Source organism: Rhinoderma darwinii, chromosome 7 (assembly GCF_050947455.1).
Source record: "Rhinoderma darwinii isolate aRhiDar2 chromosome 7, aRhiDar2.hap1, whole genome shotgun sequence".
NCBI lineage: Eukaryota > Metazoa > Chordata > Amphibia > Anura > Rhinodermatidae > Rhinoderma > Rhinoderma darwinii.
The window spans coordinates 85,846,020-85,868,765 of record NC_134693.1 but is presented as its reverse complement, the minus strand read 5'-3'; the positions used below and the strand labels follow the sequence as shown (position 1 = coordinate 85,868,765).

Here is a 22,746-nt window from a genome sequence, read left to right as displayed (position 1 = left end):
CACACTGGCTTGACAAATGGCAATGAATGAGAATTTCTCTCAGCCATGGTGCAGTCAGAGAATGCTGGGCGTTGTAGTACTACAGCTGCCTGCCTGGATTGCAAGTTGGATTGTCAACCCATGCAACGGGGATGAGCCCCTTATAAAAGCTTATTCACACACTGGCTTGACAAATGGCAATGAATGAGAATTTCTATCAGCCACGGTGCACTCAGGGAATGCTGGGCATTGTAGTACTACAAAGGCTGCCTGTATTGCAAGTTGGATGTTAACCCATGCAACGGGGATGAGCCCCTTATAAAAGCTTATTCACACACTGGCTTGACAAATGGCAATGAATGAGAATTTCTATCAGCCACGGTGCACTCAGGGAATGCTGGGCGTTGTAGTACTACAGCTGCCTGCCTGGATTGCAAGTTGGATTGTCAACCCATGCAACGGGGATGAGCCCCTTATAAAAGCTTATTCACACACTGGCTTGGCAAATGGCAATGAATGAGAATTTCTATCAGCCACTGTGCACTCAGGAAATGCTGGGCGTTGTAGTACTACAAAGGCTGCTTGTATTGCAAGTTGGATGTTAACCCATGCAACGGGGATGAGCCCCTTATAAAAGCTTATTCACACACTGGCATGGCAAATGGCAATGAATGAGAATTTCAATCAGAAACGGTGCACTCAGGGAATGCTGGGCGTTGTAGTAATACAGCTGCCTGCCTGGATTGCAAGTTGGATTGTTAACCCATGCAACGGGGATGAGCCCCTTATAAAAGCTTATTCACACACTGGCTTGGCAAATGCCAATGAATGAGAATTTCTATCAGCCACTGTTCACTCAGGGAATGCTGGGCGTTGTAGTACTACAAAGGCTGCCTGTATTGCAAGTTGGATGTTAACCCATGCAACGGGGATGAGCCCCTTATAAAAGCTTATTCACACACTGGCTTGGCAAATGGCAATGAATGAGAATTTCTATCAGCCACTGTGCACTCAGGGAATCCTGGGCGTTGTAGTACGACAAAGGCTGCCTGTATTGCAAGTTGGATGTTAACCCATGCAACCGGGATGAGCCCCTTATAAAAGCGTATTCACACACTGGCTTGGCAATTGGCAATGAATGAGAATTTCTATCAGAAACTGTGCACTCAGGGAATGCTGGGTGTTGTAGTACTACAGCTGCCTGCCTGGATTGCAAGTTGGATTGTTAACCCATGCAACGGGGATGAGCCCCTTATAAAAGCTTATTCACACACTGGCTTGACAAATGGCAATGAATGAGAATTTCTATCAGCCACGGTGCACTCAGGCAATGCTGGGCGTTGTAGTACTACAAAGGCTGCCTGTGTTGCAAGTTGGATGTTAACCCATGCAACGGGGATGAGCCCCTTATAAAAGCTTATTCACACACTGCTTGACAAATGGCAATGAATGAGAATTTCTATCAGCCACGGTGCACTCAGGGAATGCTGGGCGTTGTAGTACTACAGCTGCCTGCCTGGATTGCAAGTTGGATTGTTAACCCATGCAACGGGGATGAGCCCCTTATAAAAACTTATTCACACACTGGCTTGACAAATGGCAATGAATGAGAATTTCTATCAGCCACGGTGCACTCAGGGAATGCTGGGCGTTGTAGTACTACAGCTGCCTGCCTGGATTGCAAGTTGGATTGTTAACCCATGCAACGGGGATGAGCCCCTTATAAAAGCTTATTCACACACTGGCTTGGCAAATGGCAATGAATGAGAATTTCTATCAGCCACTGTGCACTCAGGGAATGCTGGGCGTTGTAGTACTACAAAGGCTGCCTGTATTGCAAGTTGGATGTTAACCCATGCAACGGGGATGAGCCCCTTATAAAAGCTTATTCACACACTGGCTTGACAAATGGCAATGAATGAGAATTTCTATCAGCCACGGTGCACTCAGGGAATGCTGGGCATTGTAGTACTACAAAGGCTGCCTGTATTGCAAGTTGGATGTTAACCCATGCAACGGGGATGAGCCCCTTATAAAAGCTTATCCACACACTGGCTTGACAAATGGCAATGAATGAGAATTTCTATCAGCCACGGTGCACTCAGGGAATGCTGGGCGTTGTAGTACTACAGCTGCCTGCCTGGATTGCAAGTTGGATTGTTAACCCATGCAACGGGGATGAGCCCCTTATAAAAGCTTATTCACACACTGGCTTGACAAATGGCAATGAATGAGAATTTCTCTCAGCCATGGTGCAGTCAGAGAATGCTGGGCGTTGTAGTACTACAGCTGCCTGCCTGGATTGCAAGTTGGATTGTCAACCCATGCAACGGGGATGAGCCCCTTATAAAAGCTTATTCACACACTGGCTTGGCAAATGGCAATGAATGAGAATTTCTATCAGCCACTGTGCACTCAGGAAATGCTGGGCGTTGTAGTACTACAAAGGCTGCCTGTATTGCAAGTTGGATGTTAACCCATGCAACGGGGATGAGCCCCTTATAAAAGCTTATTCACACACTGGCTTGACAAATGGCAATGAATGAGAATTTCTATCAGCCACTGTGCACTCAGGGAATGCTGGGCGTTGTAGTACTACAGCTGCCTGCCTGGATTGCAAGTTGGATGTTAACCCATGCAACGGGGATGAGCCCCTTATAAAAGCTTATTCACACACTGGCTTGACAAATGGCAATGAATGAGAATTTCTATCAGCCACTGTGCACTCAGGGAATGCTGGGCGTTGTAGTACTACAGCTGCCTGCCTGGATTGCAAGTTGGATTGTCAACCCATGCAACGGGGATGAGCCCCTTACAAAAGCTTATTCACACACTGGCTTGGCAAATGGCAATGAATGAGAATTTCTATCAGCCACTGTGCACTCAGGAAATGCTGGGCGTTGTAGTACTACAAAGGCTGCCTGTATTGCAAGTTGGATGTTAACCCATGCAACGGGGATAAGCCCCTTATAAAAGCTTATTCACACACTGGCTTGGCAAATGCCAATGAATGAGAATTTCTATCAGCCACTGTGTACTCAGGGAATGCTGGGCATTGTAGTACTACAAAGGCTGCCTGTATTGCAAGTTGGATGTTAACCCATGTAACGGGGTTGAGCCCCTTATAAAATCTTATTCACACACTGGATTGGCAAACGGCAATGAATGAGAATTTCTATCAGCAACTGTGCACTCAGGGAATGCTGGGCGTTGTAGTACTACAAAGGCTGCCTGTATTGCAAGTTTGATGTTAACCCATGCTACCGGGATGAGCCCCTTATAAATGCTTATTCACACACTGGCTTGGCAAATGGCAATGAATGAGAATTTCTATCAGAAACGTTGCACTCAGGGAATGCTGGGCGTTGTAGTACTACAGCTGCATGCCTGGATTGCAAGTTGGATTGTTAACCCATGCAACGGGGATGAGCCCCTTATAAAAGCTTATTCACACACTGGCTTGGCAAATGCCAATGAATGAGAATTTCTATCAGCCACTGTGCACTCAGGGAATGCTGGGCGTTGTAGTACTACAAAGGCTGCCTGTATTGCAAGTTGGATGTTAACCCATGCAACGGGGATGAGCCCCTTATAAAAGCTTATTCACACACTGGCTTGGCATATGGCAATGAATGAGAATTTCTATCAGCCACTGTGCACTCAGGGAATCCTGGGCATTGTAGTACGACAAAGGCTGCCTGTATTGCAAGTTGGATGTTAACCCATGCAACCGGGATGAGCCCCTTATAAAAGCTTATTCACACACTGCTTGACAAATGGCAATGAATGAGAATTTCTATCAGCCACGGTGCACTCAGGGAATGCTGGGCGTTGTAGTACTACAGCGGCCTGCCTGGATTGCAAGTTGGATTGTTAACCCATGCAACGGGGATGAGCCCCTTATAAAAGCTTATTCTAACACTGGCTTGCCAAATGGCAATGAATGAGAATTTCTATCGGCCACTGTGCACTCAGGGAATGCTGGGCGTTGTAGTACTACAAAGGCTGCCTGTATTGCAAGTTGGATGTTAACCCATGCAACGGGGATGAGCCCCTTATAAAAGCTTATTCACACACTGGCTTGGCAAATGGCAATGAATGAGAATTTCTATCAGCCACTGTGCACTCAGGGAATGCTGGGCATTGTAGTACTACAAAGGCTGCCTGGATTGCAAGTTGGATTGTTAACCCATGCAACGGGGATGAGCCACTTATAAAAGCTAATTCACACACCGGCTTGGCAAATGGCAACGAATGAGAATTTCTATCAGCCACGGTGCACTCAGGGAATCCTGGGCGTTGTAGTACTACAGCTGCCTGCCTGGATTGCAAGTTGGATTGTCAACCCATGCAACGGGGATGAGCCCCTTATAAAAGCTTATTCACACACTGGCTTGGAAAATGGCAATGAATGAGAATTTCTATCAGCCACTGTGCACTCAGGGAATACTGGGCGTTGTAGTACTACAGTGGCTGCCTGTATTGCAAGTTGGATGTTAACCCATGCAACCGGGATGAGCCCCTTATAAAAGTTTATTCACACACTGGCTTGGTAAATGGCAATGAATGAGAATTTCTATCAGAAACGGTGCACTCAGGGAATGCTGGGCGTTGTAGTACTACAGCTGCCTGCCTGGATTGCAAGTTGGATTGTTAACCCATGCAACGGGGATGAGCCCCTTATAAAAGCTTATTCACACACTGGCTTGGCAAATGGCAATGAATGAGAATTTCTATCAGCCACTGTCCACTCAGGGAATGCTGGGCGTTGTAGTACTATAAAGGCTGCCTGTATTACAAGTTGGATGTTAACCCATGCAACGGGGATGAGCCCCTTATAAAAGCTTATTCACACACTGGCTTGACAAATGGCAATGAATGAGAATTTCTATCAGCCACGGTGCACTCAGGGAATGCTGGGCATTGTAGTACTACAGCTGCCTGCCTGGATTGCAAGTTGGATTGTCAACCCATGCAACGGGGATGAGCCCCTTATAAAAGCTTATTCACACACTGGCTTGGCAAATGGCAATGAATGAGAATTTCTATCAGCCACTGTGCACTCAGGGAATGCTGGGCGTTGTAGTACTACAAAGGCTGCCTGTATTGGAAGTTGGATGTTAACCCATGCAACGGGGATGAGCCCATTATAAAAGCTTATTCACACACTGGCTTGACAAATGGCAATGAATGAGAATTTCTATCAGCCACTGTGCACTCAGGGAATGCTGGGCGTTGTAGTACTACAGCTGCCTGCCTGGATTGCAAGTTGGATTGTTAACCCATGCAACGGGAATAAGCCCCTTATAAAAGCTTATTCACACACTGGCTTGGCAAATGCCAATGAATGAGAATTTCTATCAGCCACTGTGCACTCAGGGAATGCTGGGCGTTGTAGTACTACAAAGGCTGCCTGTATTGCAAGTTGGATGTTAACCCATGCAACGGGGATGAGCCCCTTATAAAAGCTTATTCACACACTGGCTTGGCAAATGCCAATGAATGAGAATTTCTATCAGCCACTGTGCACTCAGGGAATACTGGGCGTTGTAGTACTACAATGGCTGCCTGTATTGCAAGTTGGATGTTAACCCATGCAACCGGGATGAGCCCCTTATAAAAGTTTATTCACACACTGGCTTGGTAAATGGCAATGAATGAGATTTTCTATCAGAAACGGTGCACTCAGGGAATGCTGGGCGTTATAGTACTACAGCTGCCTGCCTGCATTGCAAGTTGGATTGTTAACCCATGCAACGGGGATGAGCCCCTTATAAAAGCTTATTCACACACTGGCTTGGTAAATGGCAATGAATGAGAATTTCTATCAGCCACTGTCCACTCAGGGAATGCTGGGCGTTGTAGTACTATAAAGGCTGCCTGTATTACAAGATGGATGTTAACCCATGCAACGGGGATGAGCCCCTTATAAAAGCTTATTCACACACTGGCTTGACAAATGGCAATGAATGAGAATTTCTATCAGCCACAGTGCACTCAGGGAATGCTGGGCATTGTAGTACTACAGCTGCCTGCCTGGATTGCAAGTTGGATTGTCAACCCATGCAACGGGGATGAGCCCCTTATAAAAGCTTTTTCACATACTGGCTTGGCAAATGGCAATGAATGAGAATTTCTATAAGCCACGGTGCACTCAGGGAATGCTGGGCGTTGTAGTACTACAGCTGCCTGCCTGGATTGCAAGTTGGATTGTTAACCCATGCAACGGGGATGAGCCCCTTATAAAAGCTTATTTACACACTGGCTTGACAAATGGCATTGAATGAGAATTTCTCTCAGCCACGGTGCACTCAGGGAATGCTGGGCGTTTTAGTACTACAGCTGCCTGCCTGGATTGCAAGTCGGATTGTCAACCCATGCAACGGGGATGAGCCCCTTATAAAAGCTTATTCACACACTGGCTTGGCAAATGGCAATGAATGAGAATTTCTATCAGCCACTGTGCACTCAGGGAATGCTGGGCGTTGTAGTACTACAAAGGCTGCCTGTATTGCAAGTTGGATGTTAACCCATGCAACGGGGATGAGCCCATTATAAAAGCTTATTCACACACTGGCTTGACAAATGGCAATGAATGAGAATTTCTATCAGCCACTGTGCACTCAGGGAATGCTGGGCGTTGTAGTACTACAGCTGCCTGCCTGGATTGCAAGTTGGATTGTTAACCCATGCAACGGGAATAAGCCCCTTATAAAAGCTTATTCACACACTGGCTTGGCAAATGCCAATGAATAAGAATTTCTATCAGCCACTGTGCACTCAGGGAATGCTGGGCGTTGTAGTACTACAAAGGCTGCTTGTATTGCAAGTTGGATGTTAACCCATGCAACGGGGATGAGCCCCTTATAAAAGCTTATTCACACACTGGCTTGGCAAATGGCAATGAATGAGAATTTCTATCAGCCACTGTGCACTCAGGGAATGCTGGGCGTTTTAGTACTACAGCTGCCTGCCTGGATTGCAAGTTGGATTGTTAACCCATGCAACGGGAATAAGCCCCTTATAAAAGCTTATTCACACACTGGCTTGGCAAATGGCAATGAATGAGAATTTCTATCAGAAACGGTGCACTCAGGGAATGCTGGGCGTTGTAGTACTACAGCTGCCTGCCTGGATTGCAAGTTGGATGTTAACCCATGCAACGGGGATGAGCCCCTTATAAAAGCTTATTCACACGCTGGCTTGGCAAATGGCAATGAATGAGAATTTCTATCAGCCACTGTGCACTCAGGGAATGCTGGGCGTTGTAGTACTACAAAGGCTGCCTGGATTCCAAGTTGGATGTTAACCCATGCAACGGGGATGAGCCCCTTATAAAAGCTTATTCACACACTGGCTTGGCAAATGGCAATGAATGAGAATTTCTATCAGCCACGGTGCACTCAGGGAATCCTGGGCGTTGTAGTACTACAGCTGCCTGCCTGGATTGCAAGTTGGATTGTTAACCCATGCAATGGGGATGAGCCCCTTATAAAAGCTTATTCACACACTTGCTTGGCAAATGGCAATGAATGAGAATTTCTATCAGCCGCTGTGCACTCAGGGAATGCTGGGCGTTGTAGTACTACAAAGACTGCCTGTATTGCAAGTTGGATGTTAACCCATGCAACGTGGATGAGTCCCTTATAAAAGCTTATTCACACACTGGCTTGGCAAATGGCAATGAATGAGAATTTCTATCAGCCACTGTGCACTCAGGGAATGCTGGGCGTTGTAGTACTACAAAGGCTGCCTGGATTGCAAGTTGGATGTTAACCCATGGAACGGGAATGAGCCCCTTATAAAAGCTTATTCACACACTGGCTTGGCAAATGGCAATGAATGAGAATTTCTATCAGCCACGGTGCACTCAGGGAATGCTGGGCGTTGTAGTACTACAGCTGCCTGCCTGGATTGCAAGTTGGATTGTCAACCCATGCAACGGGGATGAGCCCCTTATAAAAGCTTATTCACACACTGGCTTGGCAAATGGCAATGAATGAGAATTTCTATCAGACACTGTGCACTCAGGGAATGCTAGGCGTTGTTGTACTACAAAGGCTGGCTGGATTGCAAGTTGGATGTTAACCCATGCAACGGGTATGAGCCCCTTATAAAAGCTTATTCACACACTGGCTTGGCAAATGGCAATGAATGAGAATTTCTATCAGCCACTGTCCACTCAGGGAATGCTGGGCGTTGTAGTACTATAAAGGCTGCCTGTATTACAAGTTGGATGTTAACCCATGCAACGGGGATGAGCCCCTTATAAAAGCTTATTCACACACTGGCTTGAAGAATGGCAATGAATGAGAATTTCTATCAGCCACGGTGCACTCAGGGAATGCTGGGCATTGTAGTACTACAGCTGCCTGCCTGGATTGCAAGTTGGATTGTTAACCCATGCAACGGGAATGAGCCCCTTATAAAAGCTTATTCACACACTGGCTTGGCAAATGGCAATGAATGAGAATTTCTATCAGCCACGGTGCACTCAGGGAATGCTGGGCGTTGTAGTACTACAGCTGCCTGCCTGGATTGCAAGTTGGATTGTTAACCCATGCAACGGGGATGAGCCCCTTATAAAAGCTTATTTACACACTGGCTTGACAAATGGCAATGAATGAGAATTTCTCTCAGCCACGGTGCACTCAGGGAATGCTGGGCGTTTTAGTACTACAGCTGCCTGCCTGGATTGCAAGTTGGATTGTTAACCCATGCAACGGGGATGAGCCCCTTATAAAAGCTTATTCACACACTGGCTTGGCAAATGGCAATAAATGAGAATTTCTATCAGCCACTGTGCACTCAGGGAATGCTGGGCGTTGTAGTACTACAAAGGCTGCCTGTATTGCAAGTTGGATGTTAACGCATGCAACGGGGATGAGCCCATTATAAAAGCTTATTCACACACTGGCTTGACAAATGGCAATGAATGAGAATTTCTATCAGCCACTGTGCACTCAGGGAATGCTGGGCGTTGTAGTACTACAGCTGCCTGCCTGGATTGCAAGTTGGATTGTTAACCCATGCAACGGGAATAAGCCCCTTATAAAAGCTTATTCACACACTGGCTTGGCAAATGCCAATGAATGAGAATTTCTATCAGCCACTGTGCACTCAGGGAATGCTGGGCGTTGTAGTACTACAAAGGCTGCCTGTATTGCAAGTTGGATGTTAACCCATGCAACGGGGATGAGCCCCTTATAAAAGCTTATTCACACACTGGCTTGGCAAATGGCAATGAATGAGAATTTCTATCAGCCACTGTGCACTCAGGGAATTCTGGGCGTTGTAGTACTACAAAGGCTGCCTGTATTGCAAGTTGGATGTTAACCCATGCAACGGGGATGAGCCCCATATAAAAGCTTATTCACACACTGGCTTGGCAAATGGCAATGAATGAGAATTTCTATCAGCCACTGTGCACTCAGGGAATGCTGGGCGTTGTAGTACTACAAAAGCTGCCTGTATTGCAAGTTTGATGTTAACCCATGCAACCGGGATGAGCCACTTATAAAAGCTTATTCACACACTGGCTTGGCAAATGGCAATGAATGAGAATTTCTATCAGAAACGGTGCACTCAGGGAATGCTGGGCGTTGTAGTACTACAGCTGCCTGCCTGGATTGCAAGTTGGATGTTAACCCATGCAACGGGGATGAGCCCCTTATAAAAGCTTATTCACACGCTGGCTTGGCAAATGGCAATGAATGAGAATTTCTATCAGCCACTGTGCACTCAGGGAATGCTGGGCGTTGTAGTACTACAAAGGCTGCCTGTATTGCAAGTTGGATGTTAACCCATGCAACGGGGATGAGTCCCTTATAAAAGCTTATTCACACACTGGCTTGGCAAATGGCAATGAATGAGAATTTCGATCAGCCACTGTGCACTCAGGGAATGCTGGGCGTTGTAGTACTACAAAGGCTGCCTGGATTGCAAGTTGGATGTTAACCCATGGAACGGGGATGAGCCCCTTATAAAAGCTTATTCACACACTGGCTTGGCAAATGGCAATGAATGAGAATTTCTATCAGCCACGGTGCACTCAGGGAATGCTGGGCGTTGTAGTACTACAGCTGCCTGCCTGGATTGCAAGTTGGATGTTAACCCATGCAACGGGAATGAGCCCTTTATAAAAGCTTATTCGCACACTGGCTTGGCAAATGGCAATGAATGAGAATTTCTATCAGCCACGGTGCACTCAGGGAATGCTGGGCGTTGTTGTACTACAGCTGCCTGCCTGGATTGCAAGTTGGATTGTCAACCCATGCAACGGGGATGAGCCCCTTATAAAAGCTTATTTACACACTGGCTTGACAAATGGCAATGAATGAGAATTTCTCTCAGCCACGGTGCACTCAGGGAATGCTGGGCGTTTTAGTACTACAGCTGCCTGCCTGGATTGCAAGTCGGATTGTCAACCCATGCAACGGGGATGAGCCCCTTATAAAAGCTTATTCACACACTGGCTTGGCAAATGGCAATGAATGAGAATTTTTATCAGCCACTGTGCACTCAGGGAATGCTGGGCGTTGTAGTACTACAAAGGCTGCCTGTATTGCAAGTTGGATGTTAACCCATGCAACGGGGATGAGCCCATTATAAAAGCTTATTCACACACTGGCTTGACAAATGGCAATGAATGAGAATTTCTATCAGCCACTGTGCACTCAGGGAATGCTGGGCATTGTAGTACTACAGCTGCCTGCCTGGATTGCAAGTTGGATTGTTAACCCATGCAACGGGGATGAGCCCCTTATAAAAGCTTATTCACACACTGGCTTGGCAAATGGCAATGAATGAGAATTTGTATCAGCCACTGTGCACTCAGGGAATGCTGGGCGTTGTAGTACTACAAAGGCTGCATGTATTGCAAGTTGGATGTTAACCCATGCAAAAGGGATGAGCCCCTTATAAAAGCTTATTCACACACTGGCTTGGCAAATGGCAATGAATGAGAATTTCTATCAGCCACTGTGCACTCAGGGAATGCTGGGCGTTGTAGTACTACAGCTGCCTGCCTGGATTGCAAGTTGGATGTTAACCCATGCAACGGGAATGAGCCCCTTATAAAAGCTTATTCACACACTGGCTTGGCAAATGGCAATGAATGAGAATTTCTATCAGCCACGGTGCACTCAGGGAATGCTGGGCGTTGTAGTACTACAGCTGCCTGCCTGGATTGCAAGTTGGATGTTAACCCATGCAACGGGAATGAGCCCCTCATAAAAGCTTATTCACACACTGGCTTTTCAAATGGCAATGAATGAGAATTTCTATCAGCCACGGTGCACTCAGGGAATGCTGGGCGTTGTAGTACTACAGCTGCCTGCCTGGATTGCAAGTTGGATTGTCAACCCATGCAACGGGGATGAGCCCCTTATAAAAGCTTATTCACACACTGGCTTGGCAAATGGCAATGAATGAGAATTTCTATCAGCCACGGTGCACTCAGGGAATCCTGGGTGTTGTAGTATTACAGCTGCCTGCCTGGATTGCAAGTTGGATGTTAACCCATGCAACGGGGATGAGCCCCTTATAAAAGCTTATTCACACACTGGCTTGGCAAATGGCAATGAATGAGAATTTCTATCAGCCACGGTGCACTCAGGGAATCCTGGGTGTTGTAGTACTACAGCTGCCTGCCTGGATTGCAAGTTGGATGTTAACCCATGCAACGGGGATGAGCCCCTTATAAAAGCTTATTCACACACTGGCTTTTCAAATGGCAATGAATGAGAATTTCTATCAGCCACGGTGCACTCAGGGAATGCTGGGCGTTGTAGTACTACAGCTGCCTGCCTGGATTGCAAGTTGGATTGTCAACCCATGCAACGGGGATGAGCCCCTTATAAAAGCTTATTCACACACTGGCTTGGCAAATGGCAATGAATGAGAATTTCTATCAGCCACGGTGCACTCAGGGAATCCTGGGTGTTGTAGTACTACAGCTGCCTGCCTGGATTGCAAGTTGGATGTTAACCCATGCAACGGGGATGAGCCCCTTATAAAAGCTTATTCACACACTGGCTTTTCAAATGGCAATGAATGAGAATTTCTATCAGCCACGGTGCACTCAGGGAATGCTGGGCGTTGTAGTACTACAGCTGCCTGCCTGGATTGCAAGTCGGAATGTCAACCCATGCAACGGGGATGAGCCCCTTATAAAAGCTTATTCACACACTGGCTTGGCAAATGGCAATGAATGAGAATTTCTATCAGCCACGGTGCACTCAGGGAATGCTGGGCATTGTAGTACTACAGCTGCCTGCCTGGATTGCAAGTTGGATTGTCAACCCATGCAACGGGGATGAGCCCCTTATAAAAGCTTATTCACACACTGGCTTGGAAAATGGCAATGTATGAGAATTTCTATCAGAAACGGTGCACTCGGAATGCTGAGCGTTGTAGTACTACAAAGGCTGCCTGTATTGCAAGTTGGATGTTAACCCATGCAACCGGGATGAGCCCCTTATAAAAGCTTATTCACACACTGGCTTGGCAAATGGCAATGAATGAGAATTTCTATCAGCCACGGTGCACTCAGGGAATGCTGGGCGTTGTAGTACTACAGCTGCCTGCCTGGATTGCAAGTTGGATTGTTAACCCGTGCAACGGGGATGAGCCCCTTATTAAAGCTTATTCACACAATGGCTTGGAAAATGGCAATGTATGAGAATTTCTATCAGCCACTGTACACTAAGGGAATGCTGGGCGTTGTAGTACTACAAAGGCTGCCTGTATTGCCAGTTTGATGAAAACCCATGCAACCGGGATGAGCCCCTTATAAAAGCTTATTCACACACTGGCTTGGCAAATGGCAATGAATGAGAATTTCTATCAGCCACTGTGCACTCAGGGAATGCTGGGCGTTGTAGTACTACAAAGGCTGCCTGGATTGCAAGTTGGATGTTAACCCATGCAACGGGGATGAGCCCCTTATAAAAGCTTATTCATACACTGGCTTGGCAAATGGCAATGAATGAGAATTTCTATCAGCCACGGTGCACTCAGGGATTGCTGGGCGTTGTAGTACTACAGCTGCCTGCCTGGATTGCAAGTTGGATTGTCAACCCATGCAACGGGGATGAGCCCCTTATAAAAGCTTATTCACACACTGGCTTGGCAAATGGCAATGAATGAGAATTTCTATCAGCCACTGTGCACTCAGGGAATGCTGGGCGTTGTAGTACTACAAAGGCTGCCTGGATTGCAAGTTGGATGTTAACCCATGCAACGGGTATGAGCCCCTTATAAAAGCTTATTCATACACTGGCTTGGCAAATGGCAATGAATGAGAATTTCTATCAGCCACGGTGCACTCAGGGATTGCTGGGCGTTGTAGTACTACAGCTGCCTGCCTGGATTGCAAGTTGGATTGTCAACCCATGCAACGGGGATGAGCCCCTTATAAAAGCTTATTCACACACTGGCTTGGCAAATGGCAATGAATGAGAATTCCTTTCAGCCACGGTGCACTCAGGGAATGCTGGGCGTTGTAGTACTACAGCTGCCTGCCTGGATTGCAAGTTGGATTGTCAACCCATGCAACGGGGATGAGCCCCTTATAAAAGCTTATTCACACACTGGCTTATCAAATGGCAATGAATGAGAATTTCTATCAGCCACTGTGCACTCAGGGAATGCTGGGCGTTGTAGTACTACAAAGGCTGCCTGGATTGCAAGTTGGATGTTAACCCATGCAACGGGTATGAGCCCCTTATAAAAGCTTATTCACACACTGGCTTGGCAAATGGCAATGAATGAGAATTCCTTTCAGCCACGGTGCACTCAGGGAATCCTGGGCGTTGTAGTACTACAGCTGCCTGGATTGCAAGTTGGATGTTAACCCATGCAACGGGGATGAGCCCCTTATAAAAGCTTATTCACACACTTGCTTGGCAAATGGCAATGAATGAGAATTTCTATCAGCCACGGTGCACTCAGGGAATGCTGGGCGTTGTAGTACTACAGCTGCCTGCCTGGATTGCAAGTTGGATTGTCAACCCATGCAACGGGGATGAGCCCCTTATAAAAGCTTATTCACACACTGGCTTGGCAAATGGCAATGAATGAGAATTTCTATCAGCCACTGTGCACTCAGGGAATGCTGGGCGTTCTAGTACTACAAAGGCTGCCTGGATTGCAAGTTGGATGTTAACCCATGCAACGGGGATGAGCCCCTTATAAAAGCTTATTCACACACTGGCTTGGCAAATGGCAATGAATGAGAATTTCTATCAGCCACGGTGCACTCAGGGAATGCTGGGCGTTGTAGTACTACAGCTGCCTGCCTGGATTGCAAGTTGGATGTTAACCCATGCAACGGGAATGAGCCCCTTATAAAAGCTTATTCACACACTGGCTTTGCAAATGGCAATGAATGAGAATTTCTATCAGCCACGGTGCACTCAGAGAATGCTGGGCGTTGTAGTACTACAGCTGCCTGCCTGGATTGCAAGTTGGATTGTCAACCCAAGCAACGGGGATGAGCCCCTTATAAAAGCTTATTCACACACTGGCTTGGCAAATGGCAATGAATGAGAATTTCTATCAGCCACTGTGCACTCAGGGAATGCTGGGCGTTGTAGTACTACAAAGGCTGCCTGAATTGCAAGTTGGATGTTAACCCATGCAACGGGGATGAGCCCCTTATAAAAGCTAATTCACACACTGGCTTGGCAAATGGCAATGAATGATAATTTCTATCAGCCACGGTGCACTCAGGGAATGCTGGGCGTTGTAGTACTACAGCTGCCTGCCTGGATTGCAAGTTGGATTGTCAACCCATGCAACGGGGATGAGCCCCTTATAAAAGCTTATTCACACACTGGCTTGGCAAATGGCAATGAATGAGAATTTCTATCAGCCACGGTGCACTCAGGGAATGCTGGGCGTTGTAGTACTACAGCTGCCTGCCTGGATTGCAAGTTGGATTGTCAACCCATGCAACGGGGATAAGCCCCTTATAAAAGCTTATTCACACACTGGCTTGGCAAATGGCAATGAATGAGAATTTCTATCAGCCACTGTGCACTCAGGGAATGCTGGGCGTTGTAGTACTACAAAGTCTGCCTGTATTGCAAGTTGGATGTTAACCCATGCAACGGGGATGAGTACCTTATAAAAGCTTATTCACACACTGGCTCGGCAAATGGCAATGAATGAGAATTTCTATCAGCCACTGTGCACTCAGGGAATGCTGGGCGTTGTAGTACTACAAAGGCTGCCTGTATTGCAAGTTGGATGTTAACCCATGCAACGGGGATGAGTCCCTTATAAAAGCTTATTCACACACTGGCTTGGCAAATGGCAATGAATGAGAATTTCGATCAGCCACTGTGCACTCAGGGAATGCTGGGCGTTGTAGTACTACAAAGGCTGCCTGGATTGCAAGTTGGATGTTAACCCATGGAACGGGGATGAGCCCCTTATAAAAGCTTATTCACACACTGGCTTGGCAAATGGCAATGAATGAGAATTTCTATCAGCCACGGTGCACTCAGGGAATGCTGGGCGTTGTAGTACTACAGCTGCCTGCCTGGATTGCAAGTTGGATGTTAACCCATGCAACGGGAATGAGCCCTTTATAAAAGCTTATTCGCACACTGGCTTGGCAAATGGCAATGAATGAGAATTTCTATCAGCCACGGTGCACTCAGGGAATGCTGGGCGTTGTTGTACTACAGCTGCCTGCCTGGATTGCAAGTTGGATTGTCAACCCATGCAACGGGGATGAGCCCCTTATAAAAGCTTATTTACACACTGGCTTGACAAATGGCAATGAATGAGAATTTCTCTCAGCCACGGTGCACTCAGGGAATGCTGGGCGTTTTAGTACTACAGCTGCCTGCCTGGATTGCAAGTCGGATTGTCAACCCATGCAACGGGGATGAGCCCCTTATAAAAGCTTATTCACACACTGGCTTGGCAAATGGCAATGAATGAGAATTTCTATCAGCCACTGTGCACTCAGGGAATGCTGGGCGTTGTAGTACTACAAAGGCTGCCTGTATTGCAAGTTGGATGTTAACCCATGCAACGGGGATGAGCCCATTATAAAAGCTTATTCACACACTGGCTTGACAAATGGCAATGAATGAGAATTTCTATCAGCCACTGTGCACTCAGGGAATGCTGGGCATTGTAGTACTACAGCTGCCTGCCTGGATTGCAAGTTGGATTGTTAACCCATGCAACGGGGATGAGCCCCTTATAAAAGCTTATTCACACACTGGCTTGGCAAATGGCAATGAATGAGAATTTCTATCAGCCACTGTGCACTCAGGGAATGCTGGGCGTTGTAGTACTACAAAGGCTGCCTGTATTGCAAGTTGGATGTTAACCCATGCAACGGGGATGAGCCCCTTATAAAAGCTTATTCACACACTGGCTTGGCAAATGGCAATGAATGAGAATTTGTATCAGCCACTGTGCACTCAGGGAATGCTGGGCGTTGTAGTACTACAAAGGCTGCATGTATTGCAAGTTGGATGTTAACCCATGCAAAAGGGATGAGCCCCTTATAAAAGCTTATTCACACACTGGCTTGGCAAATGGCAATGAATGAGAATTTCTATCAGCCACTGTGCACTCAGGGAATGCTGGGCGTTGTAGTACTACAAAGGCTGCATGTATTGCAAGTTGGATGTTAACCCATGCAAAAGGGATGAGCCCCTTATAAAAGCTTATTCACACACTGGCTTGGCAAATGGCAATGAATGAGAATTTCTATCAGCCACTGTGCACTCAGGGAATGCTGGGCATTGTAGTACTACAGCTGCCTGCCTGGATTGCAAGTCGGATTGTCAACCCATGCAACGGGGATGAGCCCCTTATAAAAGCTTATTCACACACTGGCTTGGCAAATGGCAATGAATGAGAATTTCTATCAGCCACTGTGCACTCAGGGAATGCTGGGCGTTGTAGTACTACAAAGGCTGCCTGTATTGCAAGTTGGATGTTAACCCATGCAACGGGGATGAGCCCCTTATAAAAGCTTATTCACACACTGGCTTGGCAAATGGCAATGAATGAGAATTTGTATCAGCCACTGTGCACTCAGGGAATGCTGGGCGTTGTAGTACTACAAAGGCTGCATGTATTGCAAGTTGGATGTTAACCCATGCAAAAGGGATGAGCCCCTTATAAAAGCTTATTCACACACTGGCTTGGCAAATGGCAATGAATGAGAATTTCTATCAGCCACTGTGCACTCAGGGAATGCTGGGCGTTGTAGTACTACAGCTGCCTGCCTGGATTGCAAGTTGGATGTTAACCCATGCAACGGGAATGAGCCCCTTATAAAAGCTTATTCACACACTGGCTTGGCAAATGGCAATGAATGAGAATTTCTATCAGCCACGGTGCACTCAGGGAATGCTGGGCGTTGTAGTACTACAGCTGCCTGCCTGGATTGCAAGTTGGATGTTAACCCATGCAACGGGAATGAGCCCCTCATAAAAGCTTATTCACACACTGGCTTTTCAAATGGCAATGAATGAGAATTTCTATCAGCCACGGTGCACTCAGGGAATGCTGGGCGTTGTAGTACTACAGCTGCCTGCCTGGATTGCAAGTTGGATTGTCAACCCATGCAACGGGGATGAGCCCCTTATAAAAGCTTATTCACACACTGGCTTGGCAAATGGCAATGAATGAGAATTTCTATCAGCCACGGTGCACTCAGGGAATCCTGGGTGTTGTAGTATTACAGCTGCCTGCCTGGATTGCAAGTTGGATGTTAACCCATGCAACGGGGATGAGCCCCTTATAAAAGCTTATTCACACACTGGCTTGGCAAATGGCAATGAATGAGAATTTCTATCAGCCACGGTGCACTCAGGGAATCCTGGGTGTTGTAGTACTACAGCTGCCTGCCTGGATTGCAAGTTGGATGTTAACCCATGCAACGGGGATGAGCCCCTTATAAAAGCTTATTCACACACTGGCTTTTCAAATGGCAATGAATGAGAATTTCTATCAGCCACGGTGCACTCAGGGAATGCTGGGCGTTGTAGTACTACAGCTGCCTGCCTAGATTGCAAGTTGGATTGTCAACCCATGCAACGGGGATGAGCCCCTTATAAAAGCTTATTCACACACTGGCTTGGCAAATGGCAATGAATGAGAATTTCTATCAGCCACGGTGCACTCAGGGAATCCTGGGTGTTGTAGTACTACAGCTGCCTGCCTGGATTGCAAGTTGGATGTTAACCAATGCAACGGGGATGAGCCCCTTATAAAAGCTTATTCACACACTGGCTTTTCAAATGGCAATGAATGAGAATTTCTATCAGCCACGGTGCACTCAGGGAATGCTGGGCGTTGTAGTACTACAGCTGCCTGCCTGGATTGCAAGTCGGAATGTCAACCCATGCAACGGGGATGAGCCCCTTATAAAAGCTTATTCACACACTGGCTTGGCAAATGGCAATGAATGAGAATTTCTATCAGCCACGGTGCACTCAGGGAATGCTGGGCATTGTAGTACTACAGCTGCCTGCCTGGATTGCAAGTTGGATTGTCAACCCATGCAACGGGGATGAGCCCCTTATAAAAGCTTATTCACACACTGGCTTGGAAAATGGCAATGTATGAGAATTTCTATCAGAAACGGTGCACTCGGAATGCTGAGCGTTGTAGTACTACAAAGGCTGCCTGTATTGCAAGTTGGATGTTAACCCATGCAACCGGGATGAGCCCCTTATAAAAGCTTATTCACACACTGGCTTGGCAAATGGCAATGAATGAGAATTTCTATCAGCCACGGTGCACTCAGGGAATGCTGGGCGTTGTAGTACTACAGCTGCCTGCCTGGATTGCAAGTTGGATTGTTAACCCGTGCAACGGGGATGAGCCCCTTATTAAAGCTTATTCACACAATGGCTTGGAAAATGGCAATGTATGAGAATTTCTATCAGCCACTGTACACTAAGGGAATGCTGGGCGTTGTAGTACTACAAAGGCTGCCTGTATTGCCAGTTTGATGAAAACCCATGCAACCGGGATGAGCCCCTTATAAAAGCTTATTCACACACTGGCTTGGCAAATGGCAATGAATGAGAATTTCTATCAGCCACTGTGCACTCAGGGAATGCTGGGCGTTGTAGTACTACAAAGGCTGCCTGGATTGCAAGTTGGATGTTAACCCATGCAACGGGGATGAGCCCCTTATAAAAGCTTATTCATACACTGGCTTGGCAAATGGCAATGAATGAGAATTTCTATCAGCCACGGTGCACTCAGGGATTGCTGGGCGTTGTAGTACTACAGCTGCCTGCCTGGATTGCAAGTTGGATTGTCAACCCATGCAACGGGGATGAGCCCCTTATAAAAGCTTATTCACACACTGGCTTGGCAAATGGCAATGAATGAGAATTTCTATCAGCCACTGTGCACTCAGGGAATGCTGGGCGTTGTAGTACTACAAAGGCTGCCTGGATTGCAAGTTGGATGTTAACCCATGCAACGGGTATGAGCCCCTTATAAAAGCTTATTCACACACTGGCTTGGCAAATGGCAATGAATGAGAATTCCTTTCAGCCACGGTGCACTCAGGGAATCCTGGGTGTTGTAGTACTACAGCTGCCTGCCTGGATTGCAAGTTGGATTGTCAACCCATGCAACGGGGATGAGCCCCTTATAAAAGCTTATTCACACACTGGCTTGGCAAATGGCAATGAATGAGAATTCCTTTCAGCCACGGTGCACTCAGGGAATGCTGGGCGTTGTAGTACTACAGCTGCCTGCCTGGATTGCAAGTTGGATTGTCAACCCATGCAACGGGGATGAGCCCCTTATAAAAGCTTATTCACACACTGGCTTATCAAATGGCAATGAATGAGAATTTCTATCAGCCACTGTGCACTCAGGGAATGCTGGGCGTTGTAGTACTACAAAGTCTGCCTGTATTGCAAGTTGGATGTTAACCCATGCAACGGGGATGAGTACCTTATAAAAGCTTATTCACACACTAGCTCGGCAAATGGCAATGAATGAGAATTTCTATCAGCCACTGTGCACTCAGGGAATGCTGGGCGTTGTAGTACTACAAAGGCTGCCTGGATTGCAAGTTGGATGTTAACCCATGCAACGGGAATGAGCCCCTTATAAAAGCTTCATCACACACTGGCTTGGCAAATGGCAATGAATGAGAATTTCTATCAGCCACGGTGCACTCAGGGATTGCTGGGCGTTGTAGTACTACAGCTGCCTGCCTGGATTGCAAGTTGGATTGTCAACCCATGCAACGGGGATGAGCCCCTTATAAAAGCTTATTCACACACTGGCTTGGCAAATGGCAATGAATGAGAATTTCTATCAGCCACTGTGCACTCAGGGAATGCTGGGCGTTGTAGTACTACAAAGGCTGCCTGGATTGCAAGTTGGATGTTAACCCATGCAACGGGTATGAGCCCCTTATAAAAGCTTATTCACACACTGGCTTGGCAAATGGCAATGAATGAGAATTCCTTTCAGCCACGGTGCACTCAGGGAATCCTGGGCGTTGTAGTACTACAGCTGCCTGGATTGCAAGTTGGATGTTAACCCATGCAACGGGGATGAGTACCTTATAAAAGCTTATTCACACACTGGCTCGGCAAATGGCAATGAATGAGAATTTCTATCAGCCACGGTGCACTCAGGGAACGTTTGGCGTTGTAGTACTACAGCTGCCTGCCTGGATTGCAAGTTGGATGTTAACCCATGCAACGGGGATGAGCCCCTTATAAAAGAATATTCACACACTGGCTTGGCAAATGGCAATGAATGAGAATTTCTATCAGCCACTGTGCACTCAGGGAATGCTGGGCGTTGTAGTACTACAAAGGCTGCCTGGATTCCAAGTTGGATGTTAACCCATGCAACGGGGATGAGCCCCTTATAAAAGCTTATTCACACACTGGCTTGGCAAATGGCAATGAATGAGAATTTCTATCAGCCACGGTGCACTCAGGGAATCCTGGGCGTTGTAGTACTACAGCTGCCTGCCTGGATTGCAAGTTGGATTGTTAACCCATGCAATGGGGATGAGCCCCTTATAAAAGCTTATTCACACACTTGCTTGGCAAATGGCAATGAATGAGAATTTCTATCAGCCACGGTGCACTCAGGGAATGCTGGGCGTTGTAGTACTACAAAGGCTGCCTGTATTGCAAGTTGGATGTTAACCCATGCAACGGTGATGAGTCCCTTATAAAAGCTTATTCACACACTGGCTTGGCAAATGGCAATGAATGAGAATTTCTATCAGCCACTGTGCACTCAGGGAATGCTGGGCGTTGTAGTACTACAAAGGCTGCCTGGATTGCAAGTTGGATGTTAACCCATGCAACTGGGATGAGCCCCTTATAAAAGCTTATTCACACACTGGCTTGGCAAATGGCAATGAATGAGAATTTCTATCAGCCACAGTGCACTCAGGGAATGCTGGGCGTTGTAGTACTACAGCTGCCTGCCTGGATTGCAAGTTGGATGTTAACCCATGCAACCGGGATGAGCCCCTTATAAAAGCTTATTCACACACTGGCTTGGCAAATGGCAATGAATGAGAATTTCTATCAGCCACGGTGCACTCAGGGAATGCTGGGCGTTGTAGTACTACAGCTGCCTGCCTGGATTGCAAGTTGGATTGTCAACCCATGCAACGGGGATGAGCCCCTTATAAAAGCTTATTCACACACTGGCTTGGCAAATGGCAATGAATGAGAATTTCTATCAGCCACGGTGCACTCAGGGAATGCTGGGCGTTGTAGTACTACAAAGGCTGGCTGGATTACAAGTTGGATGTTAACCCATGCAACGGGTATGAGCCCCTTATAAAACCTTATTCACACACTGGCTTGGCAAATGGCAATGAATGAGAATTCCTATCAGCCACGGTGCACTCAGGGAATGCTGGGCGTTGTAGTACTACAGCTGCCTGCCTGGATTGCAAGTTGGATTGTTAACCCATGCAACGGGGATGAGCCACTTATAAAAGCTTATTCACACACTGGCTTGGCAAATGGCAATGAATGAGAATTTCTATCAGAAACGGTGCACTCAGGGAATGCTGGGCGTTGTAGTACTACAGCTGCCTGCCTGGATTGCAAGTTGGATTGTCAACCCATGCAACGGGGATGAGCCCCTTATAAAAGCTTATTCACACACTGGCTTGGCAAATGGCAATGAATGAGAATTTCTATCAGCCACGGTGCACTCAGGGAATGCTGGGCGTTGTAGTACTACAAAGGCTGGCTGGATTACAAGTTGGATGTTAACCCATGCAACGGGTATGAGCCCCTTATAAAACCTTATTCACACACTGGCTTGGCAAATGGCAATGAATGAGAATTCCTATCAGCCACGGTGCACTCAGGGAATGCTGGGCGTTGTAGTACTACAGCTGCCTGCCTGGATTGCAAGTTGGATGTTAACACATGCAACGGGGATGAGCCCCTTATAAAAGCTTATTCACACACTGGCTTGACAAATGGCAATGAATGAGAATTTCTATCAGCCACGGTGCACTCAGGGAATGCTGGGCGTTGTAGTACTACAGCTGCCTGCCTGGATTGCAAGTTGGATTGTTAACCCATGCAACGGGGATGAGCCACTTATAAAAGCTTATTCACACACTGGCTTGGCAAATGGCAATGAATGAGAATTTCTATCAGAAACGGTGCACTCAGGGAATGCTGGGCGTTGTAGTACTACAGCTGCCTGCCTGGATTGCATGTTGGATTGTTAACCCATGCAACTGGGATGAGCCCCTTC

The 22,746-nt window shown here is 47.0% G+C and overlaps 1 protein-coding gene across 2 annotated transcripts in view; it reads left to right on the top strand.

Annotated features, from left to right (window-relative positions):
- The window catches only part of KCNJ4 (potassium inwardly rectifying channel subfamily J member 4), a 565,683-nt gene that overhangs the window by 124,668 nt on the left and 418,269 nt on the right, over positions 1–22,746 (top strand). The gene's annotated exons all lie outside the window — the stretch shown is intronic.